The 15033-nt window shown below is 41.4% G+C and overlaps 1 protein-coding gene across 5 annotated transcripts in view; it reads left to right on the forward strand.

The window, feature by feature from the left end:
- DENND5B (DENN domain containing 5B) overlaps positions 1–15033 on the forward strand; it is a 209532-nt gene that overhangs the window by 80631 nt on the left and 113868 nt on the right. The window lies entirely within an intron of this gene.

Genomic DNA, 15033 nt, shown 5'->3' on the forward strand with positions numbered 1-15033 from the left:
CAGGGAGACTGTAAGTTAGGAAGCTGTCTAAGTATTCTGAGGCTGGCCTGAGATTCAGAATTAACAAAGTGGCAGTGAAAATAGAAAGGAAAGGATGATTGGGAGGGATATTAAAGAGGCATAAATTATAAATTTAATGGCTATTTGAATATGGAAGGAAAGGAGCCGGGTCCAGGTGAGGGAAGGGGGAGAAATCTAGACTCTAAATCTAGAATGGCTCCCAGTGAGTCAGATGTCCCAGCTACATACCAGGTAGTGCTCTGGGTGCTAGAATACAAGTAGTGGATGTGATACCTTCTTTTTTTTTTTTTTTAACTATTTTTAAAATTTTATTTTATTTATTTTATATTTGGCTGCATTGGGTCTTCGTTGCTGTGCGCGGGCTTTCTCTAGTTGCGGCGAGCGGGGACTATTCCTTGCAGTGCGCAGGCTTCTTATTGTGGTGGCTTCTCTTGTTGCAGAGCACGGGCTCTAGGTGCATGGGCTTCAGTAGTTGTCGCACGTGGGCTCAGCAGTTGTGGCTTGTGGGCTCTAGAGTGCAGGCTCAGGGCTTCCCTGGTGGCACAGTGATTGAGAGTACGCCTGCCGATGCAGGGGAAACAGGTTCGTGCCCCGGTCCGGGAGGATCCCACATGCCGCGGAGCGGCTGGGCCCGTGAGCCATGGCTGCTGAGCCTGCACATCCGGAGCCTGTGCTCCACAACGCGAGAGGCCACAGCAGTGAGAGGCCCGCGTACTGCAAAAAAAAAAAAAAAAAAAAAATAGTGCAGACTCAGTCGTTGAGGTGCACGGGCTTAGCTGCTCCGCGGCATGTGGGATCTTCCCAGATCAGGGCTTGAACCCATGTTCCCTGTATCGGCAGGCAGATTCTTAACCACTGCGCCACCAGGGAAGCCCGTGATACCTTTTTGATAGAGTTATTTTTAGTGTTAAATTAACTCTCTTCAGAGATGAATAGTAAATAGTAATATTTGATAACTACATGGGTTATGGCACTATTAACAGAGGAAAATCTTTGAGGGAGAAGAGGAGTTAGCTTTGAAAGTGTTGAAGTTGAGGCTGCTGGTACTGCTGAGATGAGTGGAGATTCTTGATGAGAAGTGGGAATTGTGAATTGAAACTCAGGGCTAAAGATCACCTTGAGGGTTTTCTTCTGTGTTTTTCTGGTGGAGAGGGGAAGGAGGAGTTTGTTTTTCCCATAGAGAAGAGGAAAATTCTACTCCCCCTCCCATTTTTATCCTTCTTGGTGGGTTTTGTTTCATGTTAATTTTGAAACCTTAAAAAAGTGGTTTTTCCCCCACCAAAGGTGACCTTCTTCTTTCTTAATATGCTAGACAGTAGCTTTAGGAATCACAGTCTCTTGTAGAAATGGGAAGATCTTGGTCATCTTACAGGTCATGTTCCCCCCATGCCCCCCTCCTTCCCCATGTATGTGGACCGTGATGTCCTGGGTCTGTGCTCAACCTTAATACCATTTTAAAACCTAGAGTCTCGTTAGTTCATTTTAAAGCCTGAGTGTTCTATCTCACATTCAGCATATTAGAGGAGGACCTGGAAGGCCTTTGGTGAAAGTGCACACTGATGCACAGAGACTCAGAGGCTGTCACATCAATGGACCATTCTAGCTACCAGCAACTTCAGGTAATTCTTGGAATAATACTGCTTCTTTTTGATTCTTATAGGAAGATTCTCTTTCCCAGTGAATCCTGTTACTAATATTTATTTTGCGTGATTTTGCTCATGTTAGAATAATTTCATACACCATGGGGCAGTAGCATTAGTAAAACAAATGTTTTACTAATGAAACAAAAGAAATAATTTCTTTTCTTCAGAGAACATGGTTGAATTCTTATGCAGGAATTTTTTTTTTTTTTGAAGAGGGTAGGGGGAATAAAGTGGTATTCCTGTGTAAGTTAATTGATATTCCTGTGCAAACTAAACTGGGTTACACGTGTGTCTGAACACCTTATAATTTTTTTTTTTTTTTTGGTGAGAGTATTGGCAGCAAAAAGTAACGAATGTAAGTGGAGTGAAAGGTCTACGTTAGCTCTGTGCAAATAGCTGCTTCTTTGATTCAAGCAGCAGAAAAGCTTCCATTTGAACATCTCAGAACTCTAGCTCTGTAGTATTACTTGTCAGCTATAATATTTTAATGGTAGGTGACTTTCTTTTGTTCCTAAAGGCAAAGGGTGGCTCTCTTGGAGGCTCTTTAGCAGAGAATAAGTTCTTTAGCAATAGGAGAAGATTTGTTTTATTTTGTATGATAAAATGCAACATGAAGAATAACATTAACATGCTTTCCCAGAAATACATTGGGTAAATGATTCTCACAGAAGATAGATATCTAATAATACTGCATACTAATAATGTGTTATTATAGTAATAAAATAATCTGTATATTATGTATGAGGAAATTTTTGCTCAAAGAAATTGTGATTTGCCCTAGGCTACTAGACTCCAGGATATTCAACTAGAACTGGAACCTTGTTTTCTTTTTTTTTTTTAATTTTATTTTTTTATTGATTTTTGGCTGTTGGGTCTTTGTTGCTGCGCGTGGGCTTTCTCTAGTTGCGGCGAGTGGGAGCTACTCTTCGTTGAGGTGCATGGGCTTCTCATTGCGGTGGCTTCTCTTGTTGCGGAGCATGGGCTCTAGGCGCGCTGGCTTCAGTAGTTGCAGCACGTGGGCTCAGTAGTTGTGGCTCACAGGCTCTGGAGCACAGGCTCAGTATTTGTGGCACACGGGCTTAGTTGCTCCATGGCATGTGGGATCTTCCTGGACCAGGGATCGAACCTGTGTCCCCTGCATTGGCAGGCGGATTCTTAACCACTGGGGCACCAGGGAAGTCCCTAGAACCTTGTTTTCTTGGCTATAATTATTATTTATAACAATTAAATAATAAATAAACCCTTTTATATTATTTATAATAATTATAATAATAAACCCTTTCCTCTTAGAGAGTTTCATGATGTCAGTTATACTACTTCAATGGCTTTTTAAAGCTTTTTTCTTGTTTCATATTTTATTACAAAAGGGATAGTATGACAAGCATGGATTAGGAGCAAAACGGTTTGTTTTTTCATCATTAGCAGAGGACTATAGATCCTGGCTTCATTGTTAAGGTTATTTTTGCAAGTAAATAATGTACTGTTGTGTTCTATGCTTGGTGGTAGGATGCACAGTGCCTAGTAAGAATTTATCTGGTCTTTGTCCTGAGTTCCTGGCACAGAACTTCTAGAACCCTGGGGATATCCTGGTAATAGGAATATTATCCTAATGAGGCAACTAATGATGGGACTCCTAGATAGCTTCAGGTAGAGGTTGGTTACAGAAGGACATTGAACCAACTTAGGAGAGGGGAGGAGATTAGAGACTGAGTTTCGATAACATGGTTAATGATTTTATCAGTTGTGCGTATGTAATGGAGCCCCAAACTTTATTTTTATTTTTTTAATACTAATTAATTTTTTATTGAAGTATAGTTGATATACAATGTTGTGTTAATTTCTGCTGTACAACAAAGTGATTCAGTTATACATATATATACATTTTTTTAATATTCTTTAGCATTATGGTTTATCATAGGATACTGAATACAGTTCCCTGTGCTATACAGTAGGACCTTGTGGTTTATCCATTCCATATATAATAGCTTACATCTGCTAACCCCAACCTCCCACTCCATCCCTCCCCTAATCCCCTAGGCTCAGGTTTTTTTCTTTTTTTTTTTTTAATACAGCAGGCTCTTACTTGTCATCAGTTTTATACACATCAGTGTATACATGTCAATCCCAATCGAGCAATTCATCACACCCCCACCCCCACCCCACCGTGGCTTTCCCTCCTTGGTGTCCATACGTTTGTTCTCTACATCTGTGTCTCAGTTTCTGCCCTGAAAACTGGTTCATCTGTACCATTTTTCTAGGTTCCACATATATGTGTTAATATACGGTATTTGTTTTTCTCTTTCTGACTTACTTCACTCTGTATGACAGTCTCTAGATCCATCCACATCTCAGCATATGACCTAATTTCGTTCCTTATTATGGCTGAGTAATATTCCATTGTATATATATATACCATATCTTCTTTATCCATTCATCTGTTGATGGGCATTTAGGTTGCTTCCATGACCTGGCTCTTGTAAATAGTGCCACAATGAACATTGGGGTGCATGTGTCTTTTTGAATTGTGGTTTTCTCTGGTATATGCCCAGTAGTGGGATTGCTGGGTCATATGGTAATTCTATTTTTCGTTTCTTTTTTTTTTAGACTTTATTCTTTTTTTTTTTTAATTAATTAATTTATTTTTGCAGTGTTGGGTCTTCGTTTCTGTGCAAGGGCTTTCTCTAGTTGTGGCAAGCGGGGGCTACTCTTCATCGCAGTGTGCAGGCCTCTCACTATCGCGGCTTCTCTTATTGGGGAGCACAGGCTCCAGATGTGCAGGCTCAGTACTTGTGGCTCACGGGCCTAGTTGCTCCGTGGCATGTGGGATCCCCCCAGACTAGGGCTCGAACCCATGTCCCCTGCATTAGCAGGCAGATTCTCAACCACTGCGCCACCAGGGAAGCCCCTGTTTTTCGTTTTTTAAGGAACCTCCATACTGTTCTCCATAGTGGCTGTATCAGTTTACATTCCCACCAACAGTGCAAGAGGGTTCCCTTTTCTCCACACCCTCTCCAGCATTTGTTGTTTGTAGATTTTCTGAGGAAGCCCATTCTAACTGGTGTGACGTGATACCTCATTGTAGTTTTGATTTGCATTTCTCTAATAATTAGTGATGTTGAGCAGCTTTTCATGTGCTTCTTGGCCATCTGTATGTCTTCTTTGGAGAAATGTCTATTTAGGTCTTCTGCTCATTTTTGGATTGGGTTGTTTGTTTTTTTAATATGGAGCTATATGAGCTGTTTATATATTTTGGAGATTAATCCTTTGTTGATTCATTTGCAAATATTTTCTCCCATTTTGAGAGTTGTCTTTTCATCTTGTTTATGGTTTCCTTTGCTATGCAAAAGCTTTTAAGTTTCATTAGGTCTCATTTGTTTCTTTTTCTTTTATTTCCATTACTTTAGGAGGTGGATCAAAAAAGATCTTGCTGTGATTTATGTCAAAGAGTGTTCTTCCTATGATTTCCTCTAAGAGTTTTATAGTGTCTGGTCTTACATTTAGGTCTTTAATCCATTTTGAGTTTATTTTTGTGTATGGTGTTAGGGAGTGTTCTAATTTCATTCTTTTACATGTAGCTGTCCAGTTTTCCCAGTACCACTTATTGAAGAGACTGTCTTTTCTCCATTGTATGTCCTTGCCTTCTTTGTCATAGATAAGTTGACCATAGGTACGTGGGTTTATCTCTGGGCTTTCTATCTTGTTCCATTGATCTATATTTCTGTTTTTGTGCCAATACCATACTGTCTTGATTACTGTAGCTTTGTAGTATAGTCTGAAGTCAGGGAGCCAGATTCCTCCAGCTGCGTTTTTCTTTCTCAAGATATTTTGGCTATTCGGGGTCATTTGTGTTCCCAAACACACTGTGAAATTTTTTGTTATAGTTCTGTGAAAAATGTCATTGGTAGTTTGATGGGGATTGCATTGAATCTGTAGATTGCTTTGGGTAGTGTAGTCATTTTCACAATGTTGATTCTTCCAGTCCAGGAACATGATATATCGCTCCATCTGTTTGTATTGTTTTTAATTTCTTCATCAGTGTCTTATAGTTTTCTGCATACAGGTCTTTTGTCTCCTTAGGTAGGTTTATTCCTAGGTATTTTATTCTTTTTGTTGCAGTGGTAAATGCGAGTGTTTCCTTTATTTCTCTTAGAGATTTTTCATCATTAGTGTATAGGAGTGCATGAGATTTCTGTGCATTAATTTTGTATCCTGCAACTTTACCAAATTCATTGATTAGCTCTAGTAGTTTTCTGGTGTCATCTTTAGGCTTCTCTATGTATAGTATCATGTCATCGGCAAACAGTGACAGTTTTACTTCTTCTTTTCCAATTTGTATTAATTTTATTTCTTTTTCTTCTCTGATTGCCGAGGCTAAAACTTCCAAAACTATGTTGAATAATAGTGGTGAGACTGGACATCCTTGTCTTCTTCCTGATCTTAGAGGAAATGCTTTCAGTTTTTCACCATTGAGAATGATGTTTGCTGTGGGTTTGTCATATACGGTCTTTATTATGTTGAAATAGGTTCCCTCTATGCCCACTTTCTGGAGAGTTTTTATCATAAATTTGTGTTGAATTTTGTCGGAAGCTTTTTCTGCATCTATTGAGATGATCGTATGGTTTTTCTTCTTCATTTTGTTAATATGGTGTATCACATTTATTGATTTGCATATATTGAAGAATCCTTGCCTCCCTGGGATAAATCCCACTTGATCACGGTGTATGATCCTTTTCATGTGTTGTTGGATTCTGTTTGCTAGTATTTTGTTGAGGATTTTTCATCTATATTCATGAGTGATATTGATCTGTAATTTTCTTTTTTTGTAGTGTCTTTGTCTGGTTTGGGTATCAGGGTGATGGTGGCCTCATAGAATGAATTTGGGAGTGTTCCTTCCTCTGCAATATTTTGGAAGAGTTTGAGAAGGATTCATGTTAGCTCTTTTCTAAATGTTTGATAGAATTCACCTGTGATGCCATCTGGTCCTGGACTTTTGTTTGTTGGAAGATTTTTAATCACAGTTTCAATTTCATTACTTGTGATTGGTCTGTTCATATTTTCTATTTCTTCCTGGTTCAGTCTTGGAAGGTTATACCTTTCTAAGTATTTGTCCATTTCTTCCAGGTTGTCTATTTTATTGGCATAGAGTTGCTGGTAATAGTCTCTTCGGATGCTTTGTATTTCTGCGGTGTCTGTTGTAACTTCTTTTTCCTTTCTAATTTTATTGATTTGAGTCCTCTCCGTCTTTCTTAATGAGTCTGACTAATGGTTTATCAATTTTGTTTATTTTCTCAAAGAACCAGCTTTTAGTTTTATTGATCTTTGCTATTGTTTTCTTTGTTGCTATTTCATTTATTTCTGCTCTGATCTTTATGATTTCTTTCCTTCTGCTAACTTTGGGTTTAGTTTGTTCTTCTTTCTCTAGTTCCTTTAGGTGTAAGTTTAGATTATTTATTTGAGATTTTTCTTGTTTCTTGAGGTAGGCTTGTATAGCTATAAACTTCCCTCTTAGAACTGCTTTTGCTGCATCCCATAGGTTTTGGATCGTCGTGTTTTCATTGTCATTTGTTTCTGGGTGTTTTCTGATTTCCTCTTTGATTTCTTCAGTGATCTCTTGGTTATTTAGTAACGTATTGTTTAGCCTCCATGTGTTTGTGTTTTTTACGTTTTTCCCCCTGTAATTCATTTCTAATCTCATAGCGTTGTGGTCAGAAAAGATGCTTGATAAGATTTCAATTTTCTTAAATTTACTGAGGCTTGATTTGTGACCCAAGATGTGATATATCCTGGAGAATGTTCTGTGCACACTTGAGAAGAAAGTGTAATCTGCTGTTTTTGGTTGGAATGTCCTATAAATATCAATTAAATCTATCTGGTCTATTGTGTCATTTAAAGCTTCTGTTTCCTTATTTATTTTCATTTTGGATGATCTGTCCATTGGAGTAAATGTGGTGTTAAAGTCCCCCACTATTACTGTGTTACTGTCGATTTCCTCTTTTACAGCTGTTTGCCTTATGTATTGAGGTGCTCCTATGTTGGGTGCATATATATTTATAATTGTTATATCTTCTTCTTGGATTCATCCCTTGATCATTATGTAGTATCCTTCCTTGTCTCTTGTAACATTCTTTATTTTAAAGTCTATTTTATCTGATATGAGTATTGCGACTCCAGCTTTCGATTTCCATTTGCATGGAATATCTTTTTCCAGCCCCTCACTTTCAGTCTGTATGTGTCCCTAGGTCTGAAGTGGGTCTCTTGTAGACAGCATGTATATGGGTCTTGTTTTTGTATCCATTCAGCAAGCCTGTGTCTTTTGGTTGGAGCACTTAATCCATTCACGTTTAAGGTAGTTATTGGTGTGTATGTTCCTATGACCATTTTCTGAATTGTTTTGGGTTTGTTTTTGTAGGTCCTTTTCTTCTCTTGTGTTTCCCACTTAGAGAAGTTCCTTTAGCATTTGTTGTAGAGCTGGTTTGGTGGTGCAGAATTCTCTTAGCTTTTGCTTGTCTGTAAAGCTTTTGATTTCTCCATCAAATCTGAATGAGATCCTTGCTGGGTAGAGTAATCTTGGTTGTACGTTCTTCCCTTTCATCACTTTAAGTATATCATGCCACTCCCTTCTGGCTTGTAGAGTTTCTGCTGAGAAATCAGCTGTTAACCTTAAGGGAGTTCCCTTGTATGTTATTTGTCGTTTTTCCCTTGCTGCTTTCAATAATTTTTCTTTGTCCCTAATTTTTGCCAATTTGATTACTCTATGTCTCAGTGTGTTTCTCCTTGGGTTTATCCTGTGTGGGACTCGCTGTGCTTCCTGGACGTGGGTGGCTCTTTCCTTTCCCATGTTAAGGAAGTTTTCGACTATAATCTCTTCAAATATTTTCTTGGGTCCTTTCTCTCTCTCTTCTCCTTCTGGGACCCCTATAATGCGAATGTTGTTGTGTTTAATGTTGTCCCAGAGGTCTCATAGGCTGTCTTCATTTCTTTTCATTCTTTTTTTTTATTCTGTTCCACAGCAGTGAATTCCACCATTCTGTATTCCAGGTCACTTATTCTTCTGCCTCAGTTATTCTGCTATTGATTCCTTCTAGTGTAGTTTTCGTTTGTTATTGTATTGTTCATCTCTGTTTGTTTGTTCTTTAATTCTTCTAGGTCTTTGTTAAACATTTCTTGCATCTTCTCGATCTTTGCCTCCATTGTTTTTCCGAGGTCCTGGATCATCTTCACTATCGTTATTCTGAATTCTTTTTCTGGAAGGTTGTGTATCTCCACTTCATTTAGTTGTTTTTCTGGGGTTTTATCCTGTTTCTTCATCTGGTACATAGCCCTCTGCCTTTTCATCTTGTCTATCTTTCTGTGAATGTGATTTTTTCCCACAGGCTGCAGGATTGTAGTTCTTCTTGCTTCTGCTGTCCCTCCTCTGGTGGATGAGGCTATCTACGAGGCTTGTGCAGGTTTTCTGATGGGAGGAACTGGTGGTGGATAGAGCTGGCATTGCTCTGGTGGGCAGAGCTGTAAAACTTTAATCCGCTTGACTGCTGATGGGTAGGGCTGGGTTCCCTCTGTGTTGGTTGTTTGGCCTGAGGCAACCGAACACTGGAGCCTACCTGGGCTCTTTGGTGGGGCTAATGGCGGACTCTGGGTGGCTCACGCCAAGGAGTACTTCTCAGAACTTCTGCTGCCAGTGTCTCTATCCCCACGGTGAGCCCCAGCCACCCCCTGCCTCCGCAGGAAACCCTCCAACACTAGCAGGTAGGTCTGGTTCAGTCTCCCCTGGGTTCACTGCTCCTTCCCCTGGGTCCCGATGTGCACACTACTTTGTGTGTGCCCTCCAAGAGTGGAGTCTCTGTTTCCCCCAGTCCTGTCAAAGTCCTGCAATCAAATCCCACTAGCCTTCAAAGCCTGATTCTCTAGGAATTCCTCCTCCCGTTGCCGGACCCCCAGGTTGGGAAGCCTGACGTGGGGCTCAGAACCTTCACTCTGGTGGGTGGACTTCTGTGGTATAATTTTTCTCCAGTCTGTGAGTCACCCACCCAGCAGTTATGGGATTTGATTTTGCTGTGATTGCGCCCCTCCTCCCATCTCATTGTGGCTTCTCCTTTGTCTTTGGATGTGGGGTATCTTTTTTGGTGAGTTCCAATGTCTTCCTGTCGATGATTGTCCAGCAGCTAGTTGTGATTCTGGTGTTCTCACAAGAGGGAGGGAAAGCACGTCCTTCTACTCTGCCATCTTGGTTCAGGCTCCCAGTCAAGCCCCAAACTTTAGACACCAAAGCTCAGTGGAGCTTCCTGGTTGATGAACACATTGTTGAGGGGGTGAGGTGGTGTGTAACACACCCTGATTCCACAAGGAGAGAGCATGAAAGTTCTGCAGTCCTTCTCAGACCTCAACCTGTGTGTATCTTCATTTGTCTGGTCCTTCTGATTTGTATCCCTTGTAATAAAATTATAATCATAAGTATAGCATTTTTCTGAGTTCTGTGAGTTATAAATTGTCAAACTAGAGGGGCTTGTGGGAACTTCCAAATGTATTGCCAGTCTGTGAGAAGTGCAGGTGGCCTGCGGAATCTCTGAAATCAGGGCAGTCTTATTGGGCGCCATGCCCTCTAATGGATAATGCCTGCACTAACTCCAGGTGGTTAGGGACAGAATTAAATTGGGGTACCTCCAGCTGAGTTTGAAACAGAATATCTGTATTGTGTACTCCTTTGGTTCCCAGTGAATAAACTTCAGTAATTGAAGGGTATTTATATTTAATGTTAACTAAATAAAGTATGGCTCTTTAAATTTGATGTAATCAAGAAGGAAATATATTATGAGTCTCTTAGAAATTCACAACTTACTGGATGGATGTTGATATACTTTTATTAAGATCTTAATCAAAATAAACTTTTAGGATTACCAGAATTCAGGTTTCTTTATCGACGAACATTTTTCAGTAGTGTCTATGAATTTTCAGAGATCCCTCCAGCTTCTTTTGCTTGATTCCCTTTGTGACCAGCAGCCTCCATCTGCAAGATCACCAGCTGGATCTAGAGGTTGTAGATTTAGAAAGGCTAATAGGCCCATCGTGAGTTAAAACCTGTGGTCTTGATTAGTAGCTTAGTGGTGGGTATATGGCTTCTTCTGTGAAAGGTAGAGAGCATCCATAGAAAGTGGGCAAATTCTATCCCATATTTGAAGAACTATAGTCATCATGCATTTGAGCACAGTAGCAGGCAATGTAGAGCATTACCAAGGAAGAGAAGGTGCAGTATAGTCAGGAATTGCTTCTGATTATAGTCAGAAGGTCAAAACTAACACAAAATTCACGCTAATCCAGAAATACAAAAATAGCTAACTGTTGTAATAACAACCCTAGACTATCAGTGGCTCAAAACAATAGAAGCTTATTTCTCATTCATTGTTTAATCTAATGTAGGCCAAGGTGGGAAGGGGCTCTGTTTTGCAGAGGCATTCAATGAGCCAGGTTTCTTCCATGTGTGGCCTTCCCGTCTTTAAGGCCCCATTTCCATTTGCATTTAGCTGATGAGTAGCAGAAGAAAGACAGGTTGTGTGTCTCAAGCTGGAGGTGACACCCATCACTTCTGCTCCCATTTCATTGGTAAGAAATAGTCTTTTGGCCCCCACCCAGATGCAAGGATATTGGAAAGTAGAGGAGAACATGGATGTTGGTGAGCACCTGCTGTCTGTCATAAATCCAGGACCAGTAATAGCTGTTCACTGGTGCTAAGATAATTGGCATGGCTTATTCAAGTGAGAATGGTTTGGGACTGTCTCAAGGAGTGCCAGAGGGAGAAAAGATAAAGTGGCGAGAGCGCATCCCCTCGTGGATTCAGTGTCCTGTATAAATGTTATCAAACTCAGGTTTGGCTGCTTGATGCTTGAAAGCCAATACTTGAGAGACAAGTGCTGGTAGGAATGGAAAGGTTGCTTTATTCAGGAGGCCAGCAACCTGGGGAGAAAGCGGACTCATGTCTGAAAACCAACTCCAAAGACTCTGCTCTACCGTGAAATTTTTAAAGGGAGAATTATTTGAGGAGGGTGTCAGAGTCTTTGTTCTCTTCCACTCTGTGCAGACTTTCTTCTGATTGGTTGATGGTAAGGTAACAGGGCGGTGTTCCAGGACTCTTGTGCTCAGCCTGAAGTTACCATCCTCCATCTGGGTGGGGGCCTTAGTTCCTGCAGAAGAACTCAAAGGTATTTTGTTAAGTATATTCCTGTGATGGAACCAGGACCCTGCCCTGTGGCTACACCACCCTTTCTTGACTGCTCCTCCTTTGTTTCTGCATTCCCTCCCTTCCCTGATAAGCAACTGTTTGAATCTGCCCTTTGGGACTCAGGGAAGGTCAAGGAGGCTGAATGACGCCTATTTCCTGCAAACAAGAAATGGGTGACATGGAAAGGATTTGTACCTGGGAGGGCTTCAGAGGGTCCTGTTCTGTTTCATAAAGGCTTACAAGGATAAAGTAGGTAAGCTGTATGCTGGGGATAGGAAGTGTGGTTGCCTGGGGAGTACACCCTGTATCAGCCATAACGTAGTATGGAATAGGCAAACCAGCTCTCTGTGTAGAATTAGGAAGGCAAGGTAGGAGAGTGAGAGATCCTCAGAGGATTGGACTCTCCTGATCAGGCCTAGAGCATCAGTCACTGTGTCTGGCATAGTGTAGGCACACTGGAAATGTTGCCTGAATGAGTTAACATCCTCCTGTCTTTAACAAAACAAAACCTGAAACCCTTCCCTCAACCCCACATTCTCCTCCAATATTATCCCTTTATCATCTTTCCAGCAGAACTCCTCAGAAGAGTTGACTATGCTCTCTGCTTCGACTTCCTCTCTTTGCAGTCTTCCTTGGAACAACGCCAGACAGGTTTTCTCCCCCACACCACACAGAAATCTCTTTGTCAAGGTCGCAGTGACTTCCTGTTGTCAGCACCGTCCTTGTTAAAACATTTTCTTTAACTTGGCTTGCATGATGCTTCTGGTTTTCTCTTACCTTACTGACGGCTTTTTCTCATTTACCTTTTTGCCAGTTCCTCATCCTCTTCCCAGCCTCTCAGTGTTGCTTGAGTTCCCTAGGTCTGACCCCAGGCTTCCTCTCTTCATCTACAGTCATTTCCTAAGTGATCTTACCCAGCCCTGTGATGTTAAATACCGTCCTTTTTATGTTTCTAACTCTTCCCCTGAATTTAAATTCGTATATCTAGGGGCTTCCCTGGTGGCACAGTGGTTAAGAATCCGCCTGCCAATGCAGGGGACACGGGTTCGAGCCCTGGTCTGGGAAGATCCCACATGCTGCGGAGCAGCTAAGCCCGTGTGTCACGTCTACTGAGCCTGTGCTCTAGAGCCCGTGAGCCACAACTACTGAGCCCACACACCACAACTACGGAAGCCCGCGCGCCTAGAGCCCATGCTCTGCAACAAGAGAAGCCACCGCAATGAGAAGCCCGCACACTGCAACAAAGAGTAGCCCCCGCTCATCGCAACTAAAGAAAGACCATGTGCAGCAATGAGGACCCAACACAGCCAAAGATAAATAAATAAACAAACAAATAAAAATAAAAAAATTCGTATATCTAAATGCTTATTCAAAAACTTCTCTTGGATATCTAATAGGCATCTCAGAGTTGACATATCCAAAACTGAATTCTTCGTTCCAGCTCCCTGACAGCCCTCCTCTCCACAGTAAAATCCCTGTCTTCTCCATTGTTCCTTGTTTCAGTAAATAGCTACCCTATTCATCCAGGTGCTTAGACCAAAATCCATGGTATCACCATATCCTTCTTGACTATTCGCTTCTCTCATATCTAATCCATCAGCAAATCATATATAATACTTTATGCCTTCAGAATGTATTCAGAATCTTATCACTTCTCACCACCCTAGCACTCTCTCTCTAATCTGTACTGCCGTCATCTCTTGCCTGGACTGTTGCAGAAGCTCCTAGCTGATCTCTTTGCATCTACCCTTGACCACTACAGTCTGTTCTCTCAGCTGCCAGGGTGATCTTTTTAAAACAAAGTCACTTCTCTGTTTAAGACACTCCAGTTACTTCCCATGGTACTTAGTATAAAATCAAAAGTCCACACCACAGCCTACAAGGTCCTGTTTTATCTGGCTCCTGGCTATCTCTCTGACTTCATTTTCCACCACCTCACTCAGATGCATCGGTGTCCTGGTCTTGCTGAATCTCAGCTGGGACAAGCTCACTTGTACCACAGGGACTGTCCACTTGCTATTTCCCTTGCCTGAAATACTTTTCCTGAGATGACCTCGTACATAGAATTAAGAGCACAGACTCTGGAGTCAGACTGCTTAGGTTTGAATTTCCTCGTTATCTGACCTGAGCAAGTTATTTAACCTTTTTGTGCCTCAGTTTCTACATCTGTAAAATGAGAACAATAATGGGACCTACTTCATAGAGTAATTATGCTGATGAAATGGGTTAATATATGTAGAGCACTTAGAATAACACCTGCCTATAGTAAGCTCTGTGCGTTAACTATGTGATGGCTACTACTTCATCAGGTCTCTGCTTATACGTCGCCTGCTCAGAGATGTCTAAATAGTTGGAGAATTATCAGAATGAATGGTGAATATGCAGCCTCCTGGGGCATGTGCTTTGAAGGGGACAGCTTACTGTGGTGTAGAGACAGCACATGTGCAGGAAATGTCTTTCTGTGAAAGGAGTGCCCCTTTATTTTAGTTACCACTGTGAAGGTGCCCACCTCTCCTCACCCACCCCCATTTCTCTTTCCCTGGTCAGTCTCTTGTAGGACCCATTGCTGCCTAGTATTCCCTCTCCCAACTCCTGCTCATAGTAATTCAGGCTGGGTCTTTGGAGATAGACATTTGGAGACCTGTAGGGTTAGACATGGGAAGGAGAAGAGTTACCTCACCACCATATCATCCCTTTTTCTTTGCCTCAGCATGGACTTCTTAGGCAGCATCCATAGTATCTCCATTTCCTCCTCTCACCTTTATCAAAATACTGAGGAAAAATTACTGACTGTGAGTATTCTGTCCGTGTGTGTGTGTGTGTGTGTGTGTGTGTGTGTGTGTTTTAACTTTACCTTTAGAGAGAAAAGGAACACAGTGAAAAAGGGACAGGGCAGAAGAGATTACCTGTTTCAACTTCCCTTCTGTTTTCATTATTCCTATCAGCAAACTTTCTTTAAAGCACCTAGGCTTCAGTGATATCCCTCAGGGACAGGAGCATAGGGAAGTATTGGGAGACTTGGCCTTGTTTTGTGGAGAAATACCCTGTTCAGAAATAGACTGGTGGAAATGGACAACAAGGGAGGGAACTCACTGGGGCCCTAGGAGTGGGAAGGTTCAGAGAGGAGATGAGTGAAGAAATATGTAACAGGGTCTC

Source organism: Stenella coeruleoalba (assembly GCF_951394435.1).
Source record: "Stenella coeruleoalba genome assembly, chromosome: 11".
Classification (NCBI taxonomy): domain Eukaryota; kingdom Metazoa; phylum Chordata; class Mammalia; order Artiodactyla; family Delphinidae; genus Stenella; species Stenella coeruleoalba.